This window comes from Moschus berezovskii, chromosome 15 (assembly GCF_049115385.1).
Source record: "Moschus berezovskii isolate FMDL1 chromosome 15, NW_MosBer_1.0, whole genome shotgun sequence".
Classification (NCBI taxonomy): domain Eukaryota; kingdom Metazoa; phylum Chordata; class Mammalia; order Artiodactyla; family Moschidae; genus Moschus; species Moschus berezovskii.
Window position 1 is genome coordinate 5,285,989 of NC_142474.1, and position 19,203 is coordinate 5,305,191.

Here is a 19,203-nt window from a genome sequence, read left to right on the forward strand (position 1 = left end):
TTGACGGGACCAGAGGCAGGGAAAGGGGGGCCAGGGGAGGTCTGAATGGGCATACAACAGAGAAATAATAGTACATTTATGAAATGATAGCAAAATGTTTCTACCTTTTAAAATAAGTGGTAAATAATGGACATAGAATAAAATGCACAGATGGTGATGGATTCTGTTTGATGAGTTCCGACAGATACACTGGAGAATCAACCGCCTAAAACACGATACAGATCCTTCAAAGGCCGAGTTCCCTCGTGCTCCTTTCCAAACCAGCCTCAACCGCAGTGACCGCAGGTCTCTGCCCTGTCACCCTAGGTCATCCTGTTTCGCATCACAGGTTAGTTTTGTCCCACCTAGAGTTTCAAATAGAGGAAGTCACACAGTGCGTGCTCCTCTGCACACACTTCCTACACTCAGCATAACACCTGTGAGATCCGCTGAGATCTGCAAGCGTCACTAGGGTTTCTTCACGGCTGAGAAGCATCCGGCTGAGAAAACGCTTTTTTATCCAGCCTCCGGGGGACCAGGCTGAGTTTCCGGTGACACTGAGCAGCGACGCTGAGCCGGCACAGCGCTAACCTGGAGCCCTTCACAGGCGCTGCGCCTGGTCACCCCCCACCCCGCTCATTACCCCGCTCCCCACTTGGGGGCAGGAGGAACCGGAGGCTCGGTGAGAAATCCAAAGACGCAGGGCTCACGTCGGCCGAGGCAGACGAGCTACGCTGAGCAAGAGGCGGAGGGAGACACGGGGATGGCAGGAGGCCCCGGCCTGGGAGCGCATCCTCAGCGGCGGCCAAGCTGGAGCACCCGCCGTGATGGCAGGGCCTGCCTTGGGGAGGCGCCTGCTGGGCTCCCGGGCTGTTCTAAACACTCTGCGGGAACCAACCCACTCAGTCCTCTGTTACCCTTCTCGACAGTGGGGGAAACTGAGGCACAAGGCAGCTGCGTCCTACCCTCAGGGCCCCACGGCCAGCGAGGAGTGGAGCTGAGATTGGACTCGGGCTGCTTCTCTTCACCACAAGTCTAAACCAGCTCAGCAGACCTGCTTCTGTGTATTTGGGGCCCCTAGGCAGGCGGGCTCAGGGCCCGACTCACCCGGAGGTGTTTCCTCTCCTGATCGTCTTCGTGCTCCATGGTGGACCTCCCCGGGTCCGTTCAATTTAGGATCCCAGGGCCTGGTGCTGGGAATGCAGGCGACAGGAGGGACAGTCAAGAGCGGGACCCTAAAGCCAGGCTGTGAATCCCAGCTGTGCCATTTGCTGGCTGTGTGAGCTTGGATCAGTCCCCTCCCTTTGCTGAGCTTCCATTTCCTTCTCCATAAAGTCAAAGATGGTGACGAGGATAGTGACCTCACGAGGATTCAGTAGGATGGGTGTGGAATTACTAGGTAGGTCATATGAGCCGCTCGGTCATGTCTGACTCTTGGCAATCTCACAGACTATCCTAGAACAAACATTTACCTGCGTTTTGCCATCTGCATGGGACCTCTATATGCTTATTAACCCAGATTCACAGCAACCTTGCAAAGCAGATGCTGTTTAATTCCCACATTACAGATGAAGAAACCAAGTCTCTAAATATCATCTCCATGCTAAAAATCTCCAAACGTACACCTCCTGCCAGGATGTCTCACTTGAACTCAAGTCTGAATATCCAGCTGTGACAGCACAGGCCTGATGGATGACTCAGCCTCCAGGTAAGAAAGGGAACCTCTTCACCTCCCTGCACTGTCCCAGCCCTGCTGTAGTCTTCTTCACTTCAGAAAGAACCCACCTCTGTCTTTCAAGGGACTCAGGCCCAAAACCTGAGTGTCCTCACTTACTCTTCTCTTTCTCTGACCCTCTCTGCCCCACTTCTAATCCATGAGCCTTCAGAAGGCATCCGGATCTGACCACGTCCCCCGCCTCCACAGCCCCACCCCATCGTGAGTCACCAGAAACTTGCTCGGAGGATTGTTCCAGACTCCTCCAAACTATCTCCTCCATCCTGCCATTTCCCCTCTACCTGAAGGAAGTCAGTTCATGTCTCTCCCGTGCTCAACACCCTGCCATGGCTCCCACGTTGCCCAGAGTGAAAGACGAGGTCCTGGCAGTGGCCCGTAGGCCTTCACAGTTGACCCTTGCCTTGCCTTCTGATGACTCCTCTCCAGCTACACCGGCCTGCCCCCTGCTCCTGGAACACATCACGCACTCTTCAGCCCCAGGGCCTTTGCACTTGCTGTTCCCTCTGCCTGGACTCTCTTCCCAAGAATAATTACATGGCTTCTCTCTCACCACCTGCAGGTCTTTGCTCAGAGGTGAACGTATCCAGTGCCTTCCTTGACCACCCTGCTTACAGGAATAAGCCCCTTCATGAGCACAGCTTGGCGCCCGTCACCATGGCACCCATGATGCCCATGGCACCCGTCACCAGCTGGTGCGTGGAACCTTACTAAATTGTTAGCAGTAGTAGTTTGGAATCTCTCTGTCCACTGTGCCCGCCAGTGCAGGACTGTTTCTGGGGAGTCATTGCAGCAGCCTCATCACCTCCAGGTCTGGTGCAGAGTGCTTACTCATTAAAGGTTTACTGAATGAACAAATGGAGATCGGGGGGATTCCCTGACTTCCCCGGCCACCGGGTTAGGACAGGTTGGAACCGGCGTTTGAACCCAGGGGTCTGAGTCCCAGGCTGTGTCGTTAACCTCCCGGGGCCTGGTTCTGCGTCAGCACCCCAGAGATGGTGGCTGTCACCGTGACGATTTTTCCGGCAACACGCCCAGCAGGAGAAGGCTGGGGAGGGGGCGAAAGGGAGAGGTCAGGTCAGCTGTGTGGCCTCCGACCAGTCGGAGATGACTCATCAGCCCCAAGAGGACAGGTGACATTCCATCCTCGCCCCCGGGGGACTTTGGCCCAAGATAAAGGGAGCACCCTGCTTCTGGGAAGAAGAGGACAAACAGGCGGGAGAGGTGGCTGGGCCGCTGCCGGGGGGGCCGCATGTCTGGGCCGGAGGGCCACAGGGCTCAGTCGTGAAGCAGGGGACAGCCCAGAATGATCCCTGAGCCTCCCTTCCGGGGTCAGAGGTGCAGCCTGGGCCCTCTTATCAGGAAAATGGAGCTGCTTCTATGCAGTCAGCACCCCAGCCTCCCCCTCAGGCACTCAGGGGAAAGCCTCTTGGTGCATTTCCATTTCCCCTTGGCTTTTTTTCCTGGGTCAGAAAAGCCGGAGCCAACCAGCAAAAGCATTTTTGAAAAGGACCATCAAGGGGCCACAGACTCTCTAGCCTGATGTGCTATATCTGATTTATATTTTAATTTTAAAAACTCCTAACTTGGGACTTCCCTGGTGGTCCAGTGGTTAAGAATCTGCCTTGCAGCGCTGGGGACTTGGGTTTGATCTCTGGTCAGGAAACTGAGAGCTCACAAGCCTCCAGGCAACGAAGCCCACACAAACAACTAAGACCCTATACAGCCAAACAAAAGAAATAAATCTATATATACACACGTATACGTTCCTCCCAACTTAACAACGTGTGTATATATGTGTCTTAGCTGCTCAGCTGTGTCCCACTCTGTGCAACCCCATGGACTGTAGCCCGCTAGGCTCCTCTGTCCGTGGAATTCTCCAGGCAAGACACTGGAGTGGGTTGCCTTTCCCTTCTTCAGGGGATCTTCTCGACCAGGGGTCAAACCTGGGTCTCGTGCATTGCAGGCAGATTTTCTTACCATCTGAGCCAGTAGGGAAGCCCCACAGCTTGATAATACTTAAAGATAGCTCTGTTGCAAAACGATTCAAGCAACATACTCTCTATGGTAAGTTAACTGAATCTCCAGGATTGGGTTTGGCTTCAAGTAATGAGTACCAGACTCCAGTGGCTTTGCTGGCTAGAGATTCTATTTTCCTTGGGTAAAAAGAAGTCCAGAGGAGGACTCGTTCAGGGAAGTCACCAATGACCAGTTTCCTTGTCTCCCAATTTGGTGCATGACTTTCAAACTCATGGCTACTTGACTGCCTGGCACGCTATGCTCAGCCCAGGAGGAGGGCAGAGAAGGTGGAGGATCTGGGTCACATCCTCCTCTTAGATTAAAAACACGGCAGCTTTGTCAAAGCCCCACCTGACTGATGTCCACTTACATCTCACACAGTTGGGCATAACTGAGCGACTGAACTGAACTGACCAGGGTTGGGTCATCTGGCCCCCGACTGCACCTGCCCGCCTGCACCTGCCTGCCTGCAAGGTTGCTGGAGACGTGATCATCTGGTGTTGGTCCGTTGCCGGTCCATTCAGAGCTGGGGTCATATTCTTCACCTTCCAGTGTGATTTCAAGCCCTAGTCGGGGGGAGCTCAGATCCCGCCTGCCTCGCAGATGAAAAAAAACAGAACACAAAGCAGAAACAATATTGTAACAAATTCAATGAAGACTTTAAAAATGGTCCACATTGAAAAAAATCTTTTTTAAAATATTTTTTCTTGCCTGGAAAATCCCATGGACAGAGGAGCCTGGCGGGCTACAGTCCACGGGGTCTCAAAGAATGGGACACGACTGAGCGACTAAACACATTAGTGAGAAGATGGGATGATGGATCAGATTTATTTTGTGTGGTCTGACTAGAAACAGATAGTAAATGTGATTTCTCGAGCTTTTTATCACCTAAAATTATGCATTTAGATAATTATAGGATAGCTGTGACACAGTTTATGTACTTCATTCCATATTCATGGATATTTAGCTTCCCCTATATGGAGTTGGTGATGGACAGGGAGGCCTGGTGTGCTGTGATTCATGGGGTCGCAAAGAGTCGGACACGACCGAGCGACTGAACTGAACTGAACTGAACTGAAATATGTCCACTATTTGAAACAATGCCTCAGTGAACATCCTCATGAAGGACTTGTCATGCCCATCGCCTTTCCTTTCTCCAAGGGATCCTCCCAACCCAGGGATCGAACCCAGGTCTCCCACATTGCAGGTGGATTCTTTACCAGCTGAGCCACAAGGGAAGCCCAAGAATACTGGAGTGGGTAGCCTATCCCTTCTCCAGGGGATCTTCCAAACCCAAGAATCAAACCCAGGTCTCCCACGTTGCAGGTGGATTCTTTACCAGCTGAGCTACCAGGGAAGCTGGCACATTTTCGACAAAATGTACTTGAAACTGCGGGCGCGTCCATTTAAAAGGTCAGGAAGTTTTCCCAAATCAACAGGAAGGTTTTGCCAGTTTACACTCCCTCTCACCGTGTGTGAAAGGATCTGCCTCCCTCACACTCACCAGACAAGACATTCTCACTTAAATATTTCCCCCCCGTGTGATGGGGAAAAAGTTATTCGCGTTAAAATGTGCATTTCCCTGACTAGTATTGAGGTGAAGCCCTTATTGTTTATGTATTGGCTGTTTGTATTTTCTAATGTGCTCATTTGCTTTTTAAAATTATCTGGCATTGTCTCTCACTGATTTGTTTCTTTCCTTTCTGATTGGTAGAAGTCCTTTTCTAGTTGGTCTACAGACTTATGTGCAATAAACGGCATCCACTTAAGACGAAAGGGCATGCTCAGTCAATTCAGTCGTGTCTGACTGTTTGTGAGCCCACCAGGCTCCTCTATCCAGGGGATTCTCCAGGCAAGAACTGGAGTGGGTTGCCATTTCCTCCTGTAGGGCATCTTCCCGACCCAGGGATGGAACCCCCCTCTCCTGTGTCTTCTGCATTGGCAGGCAGGTACCTTACCACTAGCACCACCTGGGAAGCCCCCATGTAAGGCAGGGTGTCTCAATTCTGGTACTCCTGACATTTGGGTCGGATAATTCTTTGTCTGGGGAGTGGGAGGTGCCGTATTGCATTAACACGATGTTTAGCAGCATCCCTGACCTCTGCCCCTAGACGCCAGTTTCACATCCCCACAGTCGTGACAGCCACAGAAGTGTCAGGACATTTCCAAAAGTCTCTTGGGGACAAAATGATCCCCAGTTGACAGCCTTCAATTTAAAAGTGTACGGTTGATGAGCTTTGATAGGTATGGGTACCCAAGAACCCACTAATACCTTCAAGAGTTTTATATTTGGGTTGTAAATATTTCTCAGTCTGAGGTTTGACTTCAGCTCCAACACCTGCCTTTTTCTCTTTGCGTGAACTTAGTGATGTCATTTTTTTTTTACTCTGAACCTCAGTTTCCCCATCTGTGAAGTGGGGATAACAATCTGACCTGGCAGTGATATCGTAAGTCTTGAAGGCTGTGATGAATGTGGCTGGCAAGTAACAGGTGCTCAATGGAAGCCACACCGTGCCCCTTTCTCCCTGTGTATGCACTCACTTAGTCAACAAATACTGAGCACCGCCTCTGTGCCGGGCCCTGTGCTAGACTCCAGATATAGTGAACAAGACAGGCAGGGTCCGTGTGCTCCACTGCGGGAGACAGAGAAGAAATGAGCAGATACCTGAATGAACAGGACCGATGTGCCTACAGTGCTACCGATCAGGACTGGGAGGTCAACCAGATGGCCCGGTGTGACAGACACCTGGGTAGGTGGTGGCTCTCTAGGAGAACAAGGAGGTGACATCTAAGTGGGGAGCAGAAGGAGAAGCCGGAGCCGCAGGGGAGGGAGACCCGGGCAGAGGGAACAGCAAGCACAGAGGTGGTGAGGTGGGATCAGCTGGACACCTTTAAGGAACAGCAGGGAGCAGGAGTGGCTGGGACAGAGCGCTCAGCGGGAGGACAGAGCTGGGACTCAAGGCCAGCGAGGTGAGGACGTGGGGCAGACCACACAGGGCCTTGGCCTTCGTGGATAGGGGTTTTCTTCCATTCTGACTTGCAGGGAGAAGTCAGTGGACAGGTTGTAGCTGGGGAGACGATTCCTCCACTCACCCAACACAGAGGTCCCGCATCTCACCCTGCAGATGGTATATTTATTGGATCACAGTTTGCCCACTTCTCTGGGTCTCTGTCTGCTGCTGCTGTTGCTTAGTCACCCAGTTGTGTCCAACTCTGTGTGACCCCATGGACTGTAGCCCACCAGGGAATCTCCAGGCAAGAATACTAGAGAGGGTTGCCCATGTCTTCCTCCAGGGGATCTTCCTGACCCAGGGATCAAACCCAGGTCTCCTGCATTGCAGGCAGGTTCTTTACCACTGAGCCACCAGGGAAGCCCCGTCTGCCTGCTGGTACCCTGTAAATAACACTGATCTTAACCACACTAATGACCAACTTTTCTCTACAAAACCTCAGGCCTCAGGGCCCTTTCACATCCACTTGCCCACTTGAGTCTTATGCCAACCCTGAGAAGTTAACCTAGGCTATGGGTGCCCATTATTTCACAGATAGGGAAGCTGCGGTTCAGTTACACAGCTGGAAAGCATCAAGTTGGGACTTGAACCCAGGGTTCTTTCAGCTAAGCCTGCTTCTCCTTGATCCCAGGTCAGCTCTTATGGTGGAGGGTCAAGGGAGTTTTCTCTCTTCCTTTCTAAGACAGCCCTTGATTCTGGGGCTGAAACCTGCAGTGCTCCTATCAGGCCTTTCCTGCAGCGAGCCTCCTGGGCTGCCCACAGAGAGGGGAACCCATCCCCAGCCCCCTCTCAGGAAAGGAGGGAAGGCAAGTACTAGGGCTGGGCCCACGGCCACATGAAGCTGGGGCCGAGCTGGAAGTGCAGTGGTCCAGGGCCACATGGGATCAAGACCCACCTGTGGGCATTCGGGGGGCTCTGCCTTCCGGCTGGGGACTCCTCAGCTCCCCCACCAGGTGGGGGTATTGCAGACCTGGAACCAGTGTTGGTTGGGATATCGCTGGGCCGGGCCAGCCTCACTGCACCCTGACCACTTCAACCAGGCTGTGAACCCCCAGGATCTCACGTGTAATGGGCACCCGGGAAACACGTGTGGAACTGAACTAGGGACTGCCTCAGTTTCCCCAGCTTGGCCTTCGGCCTCTGCGGCTCATCCTCATTTGTCACGTGCCAGCCACACTGCTATTTGCTGGGGATGCAGCAGTGACCACCCTACCTGGTCCCTGTTCTCAGAGAGCTCACAGTCTGGCTGGGCTGGTGGACGAAAAGCCAGAAAAGACCATGTTCAGCGCTGAGGGCGAGGGTGGCAGGGACTGCTGGGGTCTACCAACCTCCCTCATCTTTCTCCTCAAAGCGCAAGAACCCGGAGCTGCTCCCAGGGCACATGTGGCTGAGAGAGATTATGTTTCCCAGCCTATTCTGCAGTTAGCTGAGGTCATATGGTCAAGTCCTAGCCAACGGGGTGCAAGTGGAGTGATGTGAAACCACTTCTGGGTCATGCCCTCAGAAGGAGTGACCCTTTCTCTCTTCCTGCTGACTGGAATATAGAGGTGATGGAGGAGTCAAAGCAGCCATTTTGGCCTTCACTGGAAGCGGTGGAAAGAAGAGAGGAGAGCAACTATACAGAAGGAACCAGTTTCTAAAATGAACTTGCAGAACTGAAACAACCCACCAAACTTGGACCTTCCACATTCGTGCTGGGGAATTAAAATTCTGTCCTGTTGAGACAGTGTGGGCTCTGTCAGAGCAGCTCAGATGTAGCCTGACTTACACAGATGCATAATAAGCACATGTTGTTGGGGAAGCGTCAGAGGTGTTTAACCAGCCTGGTGGGGGAAGGTGTGCAGGGCTTCCCGGAGGAGACAACTTTTAGATGGAGGCTTGACAATGAGAAAGAGGGTATTTCTAGACAAAATTTTCAGGCAGATGTCTAGCATATGGGTAAATCTGGAGGTAAGTGAGAATATGGAGCTTTCACCTAAAGGACCTGAGGGTGGCTGAATCAGGGAGTGATGGGGGCAGGTGAAAATGGGGCTGGCCAGTTGGCAGGAACTACCTTGAAAGGCCTGGAAAAGCCATGTTAAGCCTTTTGAATTTTGCCCTGAGAGTAAATGGGAGCCATTACCTGATTCGAAGAGCCGACTCATTAGAGAAAACTCTGATGCTGGGAAAGATTGAGGGCAAGAGGAGAAGCAGGTGGGAGAGGATGAAATGGTTGGATGGCATCACGGACTCAATGGACATGAGTTTGATCAAACTCTAGGACATAGCGAAGGACAGGGAAGCCTGGTGTGCTGCAGTCCGTGGGGTCACAGAGTCAGACATAACTTAGCAACTGAAGAGCAACAGCCAGAGGCTGGAGGCAAGAAGGTGAGGTGATTAGATGTGCTCCTTAGAAAGATCTCCGTGGTTACAGGGTGGGAAACGGTTCATTCATTTATTTTTTTTAAAAAAGAACACAGGCTATGCTCCGTGCCAGGCACTGAGGATTATCAGTGAACAAAACAGATTTGGCTCCTGTCCTTGTGGAATTTGCAGCCTGGTGGAGTGAGACATGAGTCAAGTAACCACGTGGATAAGCACGGAACGTGATACGGCCAACGCAGGGAGGAGTGCACGGCTGTGAGTCGACGGAAAGTGGGGGCTGACTTGAGGGAGTCAGAAGAGCTTCCCCGGGAAAGGTGACGGAGGGACAGCGCGGGGGAAGCTTCCAGGATGGGGCACAGCACCGGCGTAGGAGCCCCGAAGGCCCCAGGGAGAATGAGGAGGGTCAAAGGCGATGGTGAGGTTGGAGAAACGCAAGCATAGGTGGTGAGGGAAAGCAGGGGATCTCCAGGGCCAGTCGGTTTCTGGCCTGACCAAGGCGGACACAACAGGGAAGGAGTACGGAAGGGGAGGGAACTGGACGTGAACCCTAGGTTCAAACATGGTTTGTAGGATGTGACGTTCCTGAGAGCCTTCCAAGAGGAGGCGGTGAGTGTGTGGTTGGATATAGGGGTCTGCTGTGTGGAGGGGCTCCACGGCCAATTGGAGATGTGGTCATCCCACGCATGACTCCCAGGCCAGAGCTCATCGAGCACGGGGCTTTGGGCCACATACTGTATGCCAGGAACTACACCCATGGTAAACACAGTGCTTTCCCACTCTGTCTTCTCAGCCAGTCCAGTTTTGTTGGATGTCCATCTTCCAAGGTGCTCAGGACCAGTGCCTCTCTTCAGCCTCAGCATGAGTTATTATGGGTCTAAAAAACCAGTCAAAGCTACGGTCTTTCTAGTAGTCATGTACGGATGTGAGAGTTGGACCATAAAGAAGGCTGACCGCCAAAGAATTGATGCTTTTGAACTGTGGTGTTGGCGAAGACTCTTGAGAGTCTCTTGGACTGCAAGGAGATCCAACCAGTCCATCCTAAAGGAAATCAGTCCCGGGTGTCCATTGGAAGGACTGACGCTGAAGCTGAAACTCCAATACTCTGGCCACCTGATGCGAAGAGCCGACTCATTAAAAAAGACCCTGATTCTGGGAAAGATTGAGGGCAGGAGAAGGGGATGACAGAGGATGAGATGGTTGGATGACATTGCCGACTCAATGGACATGAGTTTGAGCGGTCTCCAGGAGATAATTAAGGACAGGGAAGCCTGGCGTGCTGCAGTCCATGGGGTCGCAGAGTCAGACACAACTTAGAAACCGAACAATAAGAACAAAGCCAAAGATGGTCATCCTCCCTTGACTCGACCAGTGTGGAATGGGCACACGATGCACTCTTGATCATCGGGAAGTCTTCGGGGGTCTTCTGGGAATGGTGGTCTCCCTCATAGAAGAGGACATGTCGGGGGAGGTGCCTTTCCTTCTCTTTGTGTTCTCACGTCTGTGTTTGATATCTGGAGCTATAGCAGCCGTCCTGAAATCATGAGGAGAGCCATCAGCAAAGTGCTGAGAAGAGCAGGAAGATGGAAAGAATGCGCGTTTTCATCTAGTCCTGAGGCTAAACACATTCTGACTCAGAAAGTGCTTCCTATGTATCGTTTTATTTAATTTTCTCAGTAACCCTCTGAGGTTGATATCACTATTTATTGGTATCACCATTTTGTAAGTGAAGAAACAGGTTCAGGGCAGGTAAGGGACTTTCCCAAGGTCACAAAGATGGTAAGTTATACATCTGGCATCTGAGTCAAGGCTGGTGTGATTCAAGAGTGCAGCTGGGTGAAAGCCACCATCTTCATTTAAAAGTCTTTCCCTTAACACGTTTTTAGTAGGAAACCATAGCCCTGTTCTTATTTTTCCCTGGAAAACTGTTATTATGGTTGGTGGGAGTTTAGAGCGGCCGCGTTGCTTTGTACACAGTTAATGACTTTGATTATATGTCTCTGGCTTCTTCATTCTGAGAAAGGCCTCCATTGGCTGTACAATATAATCAAATCATTTCTTATGTAAACAGCCGTCTGGCGCAGAGTCAGCGACAGTTCCATCAGCGGGAAGGTGAAAATGAAACTGTGTTCCCAGCTCCGGAAAGCAATCTGCTCTTCAGCAGGAAAAGATCAAGGGTTAATGACACGGAGTTGGGCAAAGGCTGCCGCTGGGATTCTGAGCATTATCAGGAGGCGGGAACAAAGAAGGGTTGTTAAATGGGTCTGTTACAAAAGTTATTTCCTAATGTAATTCATGAAACACTTGTCAGAACATTAAGCACATCCTTCGAAAGCACAAGAGAATGTAAAAAAAAAAAAGAACAAAAACAGAAAGAAAAGAGGCTTCTGAAAGTCAATTATGACTCTTAGGAAAGGTGAATATCCTTAATATACAAAGAGTTCCTGGAAAACAATAGGAAAAGGTAAACACCTTATTGTGAAATTGACTATTCACAAATGAAGAAGTACAACCGGCAGGCCTGCATATGGAGCAGGATCGAGCCTGCTGGTGATCACGGAAATGCAGATAAAAGCTATAATGATGCATCGCTTCCCACCTGTCAGACCGACATGAAACGGCAGTATACTCCACAATGTTCAGTGGGCAGAGATTTTAAAGCACCACACAAATCTAATTTTGGAGCACTCATCCTAAGGCTATAATAAGCCGAGCACTCTCCATGGGCAAGGGTGTTCGCTGCAGCATTGTTTATCATAGTGAAAAACTAAGGAGAAACCTAGAAATGCCAAACTATGATATTTCATTAAGTCAACAATGGTAAACATAACAAAGCACCATATTAAAATAAAGTTTTCCTAAAATAGTAGTTAAAAATGGCAACGTAGAGATGTCACAACCTGTTATAGAGAAACATTGTTTTTATATTTTAATTTTTAAAATTTTATACATTTTTTAATTGAAGGACAATTGCTTTTCAGGATTTTGTTGTTTTCTGCCAAATATCAACAGGAAGAGAAAAAATTGTCCTAACTTGTACTCAGTTGTAGGTGCACAGGCTCGAATATTAAAGAGAGCATCCTAAAGATGCTCACCAGAGATGGCCACAGAGCTTATTTCCAGGTGGCAGGAATTTCAGAAGCAATTTTTCACTCATTTAAGTTAGTCTCTCAACCTTGGCCCTATTGTTATTTGCTATTGTTGCTCAGTCTCTCAGTTGTGTCCGAATCTTTGTGACCCCATGGGCTGCAGTCCCCCAGTGTCCTCTGTCCATGGGGTTTCCCAGGCAAGAACACTGGAGTGGGCCGCCAGTGCTTCTCCAGAGGCTCTTCCGGGACCCAGGGATCGAACTCACGTCTCCTGCACTGGCGTGCACATTCTTCACCAATGAGCCAGCAGGGATGGGGCCAGACTTTTTTTGTTGCTTTGGGGGCTGTCCTGGGCGTTGCAGGATGTTTAGCAGCATCCCTGGCCTGCCACCAGATGCCAGTAGCACCCCGACCCCCTCCCCAGTCATAACAAACAAAAGTGCATCCAGACATTGCCACACGTCTCCTGGGGGACAAAACCACCGTCGTTTGAGAAGCACTGTTTTAAATACCTTTCTGCATTATTTAAATATTTTAACAACAAGCATGTATTGTTATCATAATCAGAAAAAACAAACATATTGAAAAAATACTTGGTAAAGTCTTCTGCGGCTTTGTGAACTGGCTGTGGTTTCAGTCAATGGAATTCAATCGGAGAGCGGAAAAATGTGTTATCTTCCTGCCTTGGAAACAAGGTTCTGGTGAACTATCTAGACATTTGGCACGGTTTTCCTTGGACTGATCTTTGCTCAAAGAACTTTTCTCCTCCAAATTTTAATATAATTCAACACTGGAGTGGACATTTTGGCTCTCTCGCCATCTCAGTCTTCTGTCGGTAGCTGCTCCAATTTCGGTGGGTGCCACACTTCTCTCTGAGCTTTCCTGGTAGCTGAGATGGTAAAGAATCTGCCTGCAATGCAGGAGACCTGGGTTCTCTCCCTGGATCAGGAAGATCCCCTGGAGAAGGGAATGGCAACCCACTTCAGTATTCTTGCCTAGAGAATCCCACGGATAGAGGAGCCAGGAGGGCTACAGTCCATGGGGTCACAGAGTCGGACGCAGCTGAGCAACTAACACACTCACTTCTCTCATGCAGCCCCTTTTGAAAGGAGCTGATTGTCCTCCTGGCTCCAAACGCAAGCTCAGTTTCTAAATCTCACCCTGGTCATGGCTGCTGGTTCAAGGACGGACACGGAACCAGTTCAGTCCATTGAGTCCCTAGACGTAACTCAGTACTGTGGATTTCTGTAAAAGATGCATTCCAAGTACTCCTAGAAGCCACTCAAAGAGACCTCTTGCATCTGAATGGATTGAGGCCTGGGACTGCCGTACCCATGTTAACACCACAAAGCAAACGAGAGGAAAATACCAACAGACAGAAGCTGCAGAACCAGGTGAGACGCAGAGGAAAAGACTGGAGCCCTGATCACGCCGAGCCCAAAGCTCACCCTTCTTCGAGGCGTTTTGTTTACGGGAGCCCACGGATCCGTTTGTAGTCAGTCTCCTAAGTGTATTATCTACAGTCCCAAACTAACTGATACATGCCCTTTGATGACAGCAATCTCTCCCAAACTCTGCATTCATATCACGTCAGCAAATACATATTAGCCACATGCTGGATGCCTTTTCATACTGGATGCCAGGTCCAATGCCCAATCCTGGAAAAGCAAGATGACACAATCCCTTCCCTGACCAATGAGCAGCCTGGTTGGGTGGGGAAAGGGATGATGAAGGGACAACAAATAGGCGATGTGGACTGTGCGGTGACGACAGGGACCCAGGGCCCAGTCTAGGCGTGGGGTGGAGAGAGCCAGCCTTGGAGGCAGAGTGGGGAGAGGGAATGGAGGTCCAGACAGGGGGCGCAGTGTGCTTGCCAGCCCGGACGTTTGAGAGACTGTGGCCAGCTCAGGGCAAGGAGCCACCTGGAGAAAGGGAGGAGCTGTTGGAGGAGGGGGGGCATGACTCCAGGGCACATCAGAGGACCCCACGTAAAGGGGCCCAGCAAGGGACTTGGTCCCCAGAAAGAGCACCACAGCTTTGGGGGCTGGACCCTCACCTCCCCCATTCCTTGATGCAGTCCGGCTATTGGCAGAGAAGGTAGGAGGTGGGGAGCGGGCACTTGTCGAAGCCCAGCTTTTCTATTCCAACACTGGAAAAACCAAGATATCAGTAAAGATGACACTTTATGACAAATATTCTTTCAATGGCATTCACGCCATGCAAGCCTGACTCTGTTGGAGGGCAGCAATCAACCTGGGCTGTGGCCTGATGGGAGACAGATAATCACCTAATGATTCTAAAACAAGTAAACTGTTGTCAGCCGTGCTCCGGAATCCTCTGTCAAGGTGTTTGACCTCTCAGAGAAGTCCCAGAAGGCTTCCCAAAGGAGGTAGCACTCGACCTGAGGACTGAAGGCTAATAATGTATGCGCTCCTTTGGCAAAGTCAGGAAGGAGAGGGTTTGGGAAGGAGGCACTAGCTTGTGCAAAGGCCCTGTGGCAGCAAGTTATGTGTGAAGATGAAGGGCTGATATGAAGGAGCCCTTTCTTAAAAGCCTAAGGACTGTGTTTTTCATGGCAGCAAGCATGTGTGGTGACCACGTTGTAAGGTAGGACTCATTGTGACCATTTTACAGATGAGGAAACAGGCTTAGAGAAGCAAAGTCATCTGCCCAAGGACACACAGCCAGGAGGCAGTGGAAGAGGGAATCGAACTCGTGTTCTTAATCCTGCCCGGCATGTCTCTTTGGAGTGTCACCCAGGAGAGGATGTTTGTCCCTGAGAACTCAGCAGTTCTCAAAGTGTGCTCCAAGGATCTCTGCGGGTCCCCAAGACCCTTTCACAAAGTTCACAAGATTAGTTGCCTTTTTTCACTCTCATTCTCACAGGAGTATAAAGGGTGGGAAAAGTTCATCATAGGTATTCAGATTCCATGTTGCAACTAGACTTCAAGAAATGACCACTGGCAAGTCTTCGTGTAGCATTAAGGAATATTCACAATATTACCAATAGTCTCTGCTTTGCAAAGATGTGCCTTTGTAAAGCTGAGGTTTTGTTTTTCAGATATTTCAACCAAAGCAAAAAATCACAACAGATGGAATGCAGAAGCAGATACGTGATCCAGATGTCTTCTATTAGGCTAGTCATTTGAGAGAGGAGCTAAGCTGTAAACAGTGCCACTTTTCTCACTGAATGTTTTTGTTTTGAAATGTATAGTTACTTACTATAACAACATGTTAATTATGTGAACATGTGCTGGAATTATTGTTATTATTAAGTGAACAAGATAAACATTTTATAAACTTCTCCGTTTTCGTTCCTAATATGAATATCAGTTGATAACAATCCACATAAACAAAAGCTCCTTGGGCTTTTCAGTAGTTTTAAAAACTGATTTTAAAATCCTGAGACCGAATGTCTGGGAGAGCTGCCTTAACTGAATCCTTCTTCTCCCGCACAACCCCCCACCCCTCCACCCTGAACCCCAGTTTTCTCCCCGTCTCCCCTGTTCCCCTCCCTCCTGGAGGGCAGCCCTGGGCCAGTGGCTCTAGGAAGGGGGCAGGGCACCAAATCTTGGGGTCCCAGGAGGCTTCCTGGCTTCAGAGTTTCAGGACCAAAGGGAGCAGGAAAAACTCATGCTTGTGACAAAGCATCTCACAAAGGGCAAGCCTCCCCCCTCCAGAACCAGGGGTGGGGTTGCGCGGGGTGGGATGGGGAGACCGCCTGGGGTTGAGCCCAAAGAAGCCAGACTCCAGGTAGGAATGGCTTCTCCGGGATTCTCTGGGAAGGCCTCCATCCAGCCAGGGAACAGGGAGCGGCCAGAAAACAGACATTGGACCCCAGGACACGGGCACCCTGTGGTCCCTGGCTGGTGGGAGCAAGCCCATCACAGACTCACAACCCTGCTCTTGCTCTGGTCCCCGACACCTCAACCTCACTAAAGCTGGCAAGAGCTGGGGACCCAGGATGGGGAAGTTGGGGGAGGTGGGTGCGGAAATCAACCGTGGGATGGTTTCCACTGGCCTGCTGGACGATCGCACAAGATGGAGATTAAATTCAGCTGCAAAAACCAAAATCCACATGGCTCCACCTGGTGAGCTGGGACCCAAACCCTCTGTGCAGAAGCCCTGCTTGTCTGGGATGCGACTTCCTAGCCCAGCCTCTTTCTTTGGGCATCAGAGAGGCACAGTCACTTGCTCCAGGCTGCACAGCAGGAAGGGGCGGCTGGGATCTGCACTCAGGCCGGGCTCCAGCCCCCACACCTTTGACCACCAAGCCATGCTGCTAGGGGAGGCTGTTTGTCTCCAAGGCCAGGCTAGCCTCTGCCAGAGTGCAGGGCTCAGAGGCTGGGCCTGGGGTTACAGCCCCCAGGACTGGAGGTTTGGACCCCCAGGGCCCTCGGTGGCGGTGGGGGTGGGCGGGCAGAGGGCTGGCCGTTAGCATAGGTGTGAAGAGCTGGGCTGGGCGCTCTTGTGCAGGCCTTGCCCCGGGTGCCCCTCTGCCTGCGGAGCACCAGGGAGGGGTGGGTGAGGCTGGCAAGACAGGTTCTGCAAGGTTCTCTGCCTGAGCCAGTGGCTTCCCGCACCCTCACGCTCTTCCTAGAGAGGAGGGTATACAGATGCTCCAGAAACAGGCCCGCAGAGGCTGAGAACACAGCCAGAAGTCACACAGTGGGTTGTGGGAGAGCCATGGCCACGCCTGAGACAGCCTGGAGGGAAACAGGACCCGGGGTGGGGGTGGGGGGACTGGGTCCCGGCCCCAGCCTCCCCCCGCTGAGGGCTCCGGGGGTGCAGCCGGGCCCCTGACCTCGATTCTCCACGTCTCACCGCGACATCCAAACCATCGAAACTTTCATTTGACGCCCCAAACTTCTCTGAAATCAGACCACGCCTCCTCACCTCTGTGATCACCCCCCAGGCCAGGCCGCCATGCTCGTCCGCTCCGCTTCCATCACTCCCGCTGACCGTCAGAGGGTTCTGACAGAACCGAGTCACAGCGTGTCCTTCCCCCGCCGACAGCCTGCCGTGGCTCTCAGCTCCCTCGGGGAAAGTACAAACGCCTGACCGTGGCCACAGGCTGCGGTCTCACCCCCGCTGTCCACCACCACCACCACCGGCCCCTCCAACCTGGGACTCCAGCCAGGCGCAGATGCTTGCCATTTCTTAATGCCCACGTTTTGCCCAGAATCATGTCAGATTCTTTTCGGTATCTCTGCTACCTGCCCCTCTGCGGACTTGGGGTGAGTCTGTTGAGTGACTAACCGTTAGGATGAACGCAGACAGAGAGGCAGAGCAGGGGCGAGGCCGCGTCAGGTGTGGACTGAGCCCCAACGACTGCGCGAGCAGGTGGGCAGGCGCCTGTCCTGGTGGAGGTGACGACCTGCGACGTCGAGCGGTGGGGAGGGCGACCTGACAGTCACGAGACGGTACCGTCGGGTCACTGATGGTGGCTTGTGGGAGCACCGAGAAGACTCCTGACCCCACCGGGGGTGGGAAGGTTGCTCGTGGGTGGCCTGAAAAGGGACTGCCGTACAGAGAGGAGTGGAGGATGAGAGCAGAGGGCTGGGAGGGAGCTCTCAAAAGGAAACGCAGCACGAATGCACGCCGGACCCCTGGCTCCCTCCCAGGGTGACTGTGCTCTCCCCAGGGGTTTGGCTGGGCCTGGAGACGTTTCTGGTGGCCCTGGCTGGGAAGCAGTGTTGTGGCGGAGCCCAGGGTGCTGCTGAACGCCACAGCGCACACTCCCATGGCCTGCAGAAATTTCCCACCAGAGGCTGAGCCACCCCGGCCTAGAGGCTGGCCTTTAGGGGACGTAGAAGTTGGGTCTGGCTGGAGCGACAGTGCAAGAAAAGCTCAGTAAGAGGAAGGAGGGAAAGAGAATCAGCAGCGGCAGGTTTGTGCAGGGATGTGCATTCAGGGATTGCGGGGAGCAGAGGCCCACCAGGGACAGGATTTAGGCAGGGGTGGGGGCGGGAGGCTTGCTCAGATTCAGGTTCGGTAAGACACTTCCGACCACAGCGTGGACTGGACTCCAGGGGTCCCAGGGTGGAAGGAGGCAAGGACAGGCTGAACTGCCTGAGATTCTAAGCAGATGCCTCAGGCTACGCCTAGAAAAGGGGTCCCAGGGGCGAGGGCAGAGCAGGGCAGCCAGGTGGGAGGCTGCTGCAGTGTCCAGGTGAACAGTGTGAGGCTGGGCCAGGTGCAGGCAGGGAGATGGACTAAGTTACTTAGGAGGTTAGGCCCCAGGGTGGACGGGGAATGAGGGGCAGAGAGACAGAGCTGCTCAGAAGCTTCTAGGGGCCCGGACATTAGTCCCCATGGGTGTTTCTTTTTGTATCAAGACTCCCAAGGTCTGAGAAGAGGGTGTCGCTGGAAAAGTCCCAAGTTCCCCAGCCATTTCTCGGAAGCATGAGTTTCTTCTGTCTGACGGGCCTGGGCTCCAGCCGCTCCTCTGCCACCACGCAGCTGGTGGCCTGGGGTGGGTCCTTTTGTTGCTCAGAGCCTCAGGCCCCTCATCAGTCAAGTGGGCATAACAGAGGTTTCCTCAGAAGGCTGCTGTGAATTTTAAAATAATATGTGGAAAGTCCCTGGCACATAGTAACAGCGTTCAATAATTGCCTGCTAACATTATTATCACTATAGTACTATTATTATTATTACTATTAGAGCACCAGAAAATGATCCACATTAGTTCCCCTCCCCAGCAGGAAGGGCTGGTTTTGGCTTCAGATCACCTGGGGATATCAGAGCCAACGCAGACCCACAGACAGAACCCAAGGCCAAGTTCCCAGGAGGATACACCACGGGGACGGTCCAGTCACAACTGACGGTCTGCAAAAAGGTTGTGGTTTGGAGGCCGCTGGCATGGAAAGCAGAGGGCTTTGGAGCTGCAGGAACTGAACACCGACTCGGCTCCCTCATTAAGGTGCTGTGGGATGTGGCACAAGCTCCCGAGCCTCTCAGAGCCTCAGTGTCCCCTTCCATCAAGTGAGAACTTCTTTCTAGCTTCCTGCAC

The 19,203-nt window shown here is 52.0% G+C and overlaps 1 long non-coding RNA gene across 1 annotated transcript; it reads left to right on the forward strand.

Annotated features, from left to right (window-relative positions):
- The first annotated feature begins 1,415 nt into the window (after nt 1–1,415).
- Nucleotides 1,416–4,638, forward strand: LOC148775320 (uncharacterized). The gene is made up of 3 exons (XR_016039076.1): nt 1,416–1,687; nt 2,274–2,406; nt 4,112–4,638. It is a non-coding gene; the product is annotated as an uncharacterized LOC148775320 (long non-coding RNA).
- Nucleotides 4,639–19,203: the final 14,565 nt, after the last annotated feature.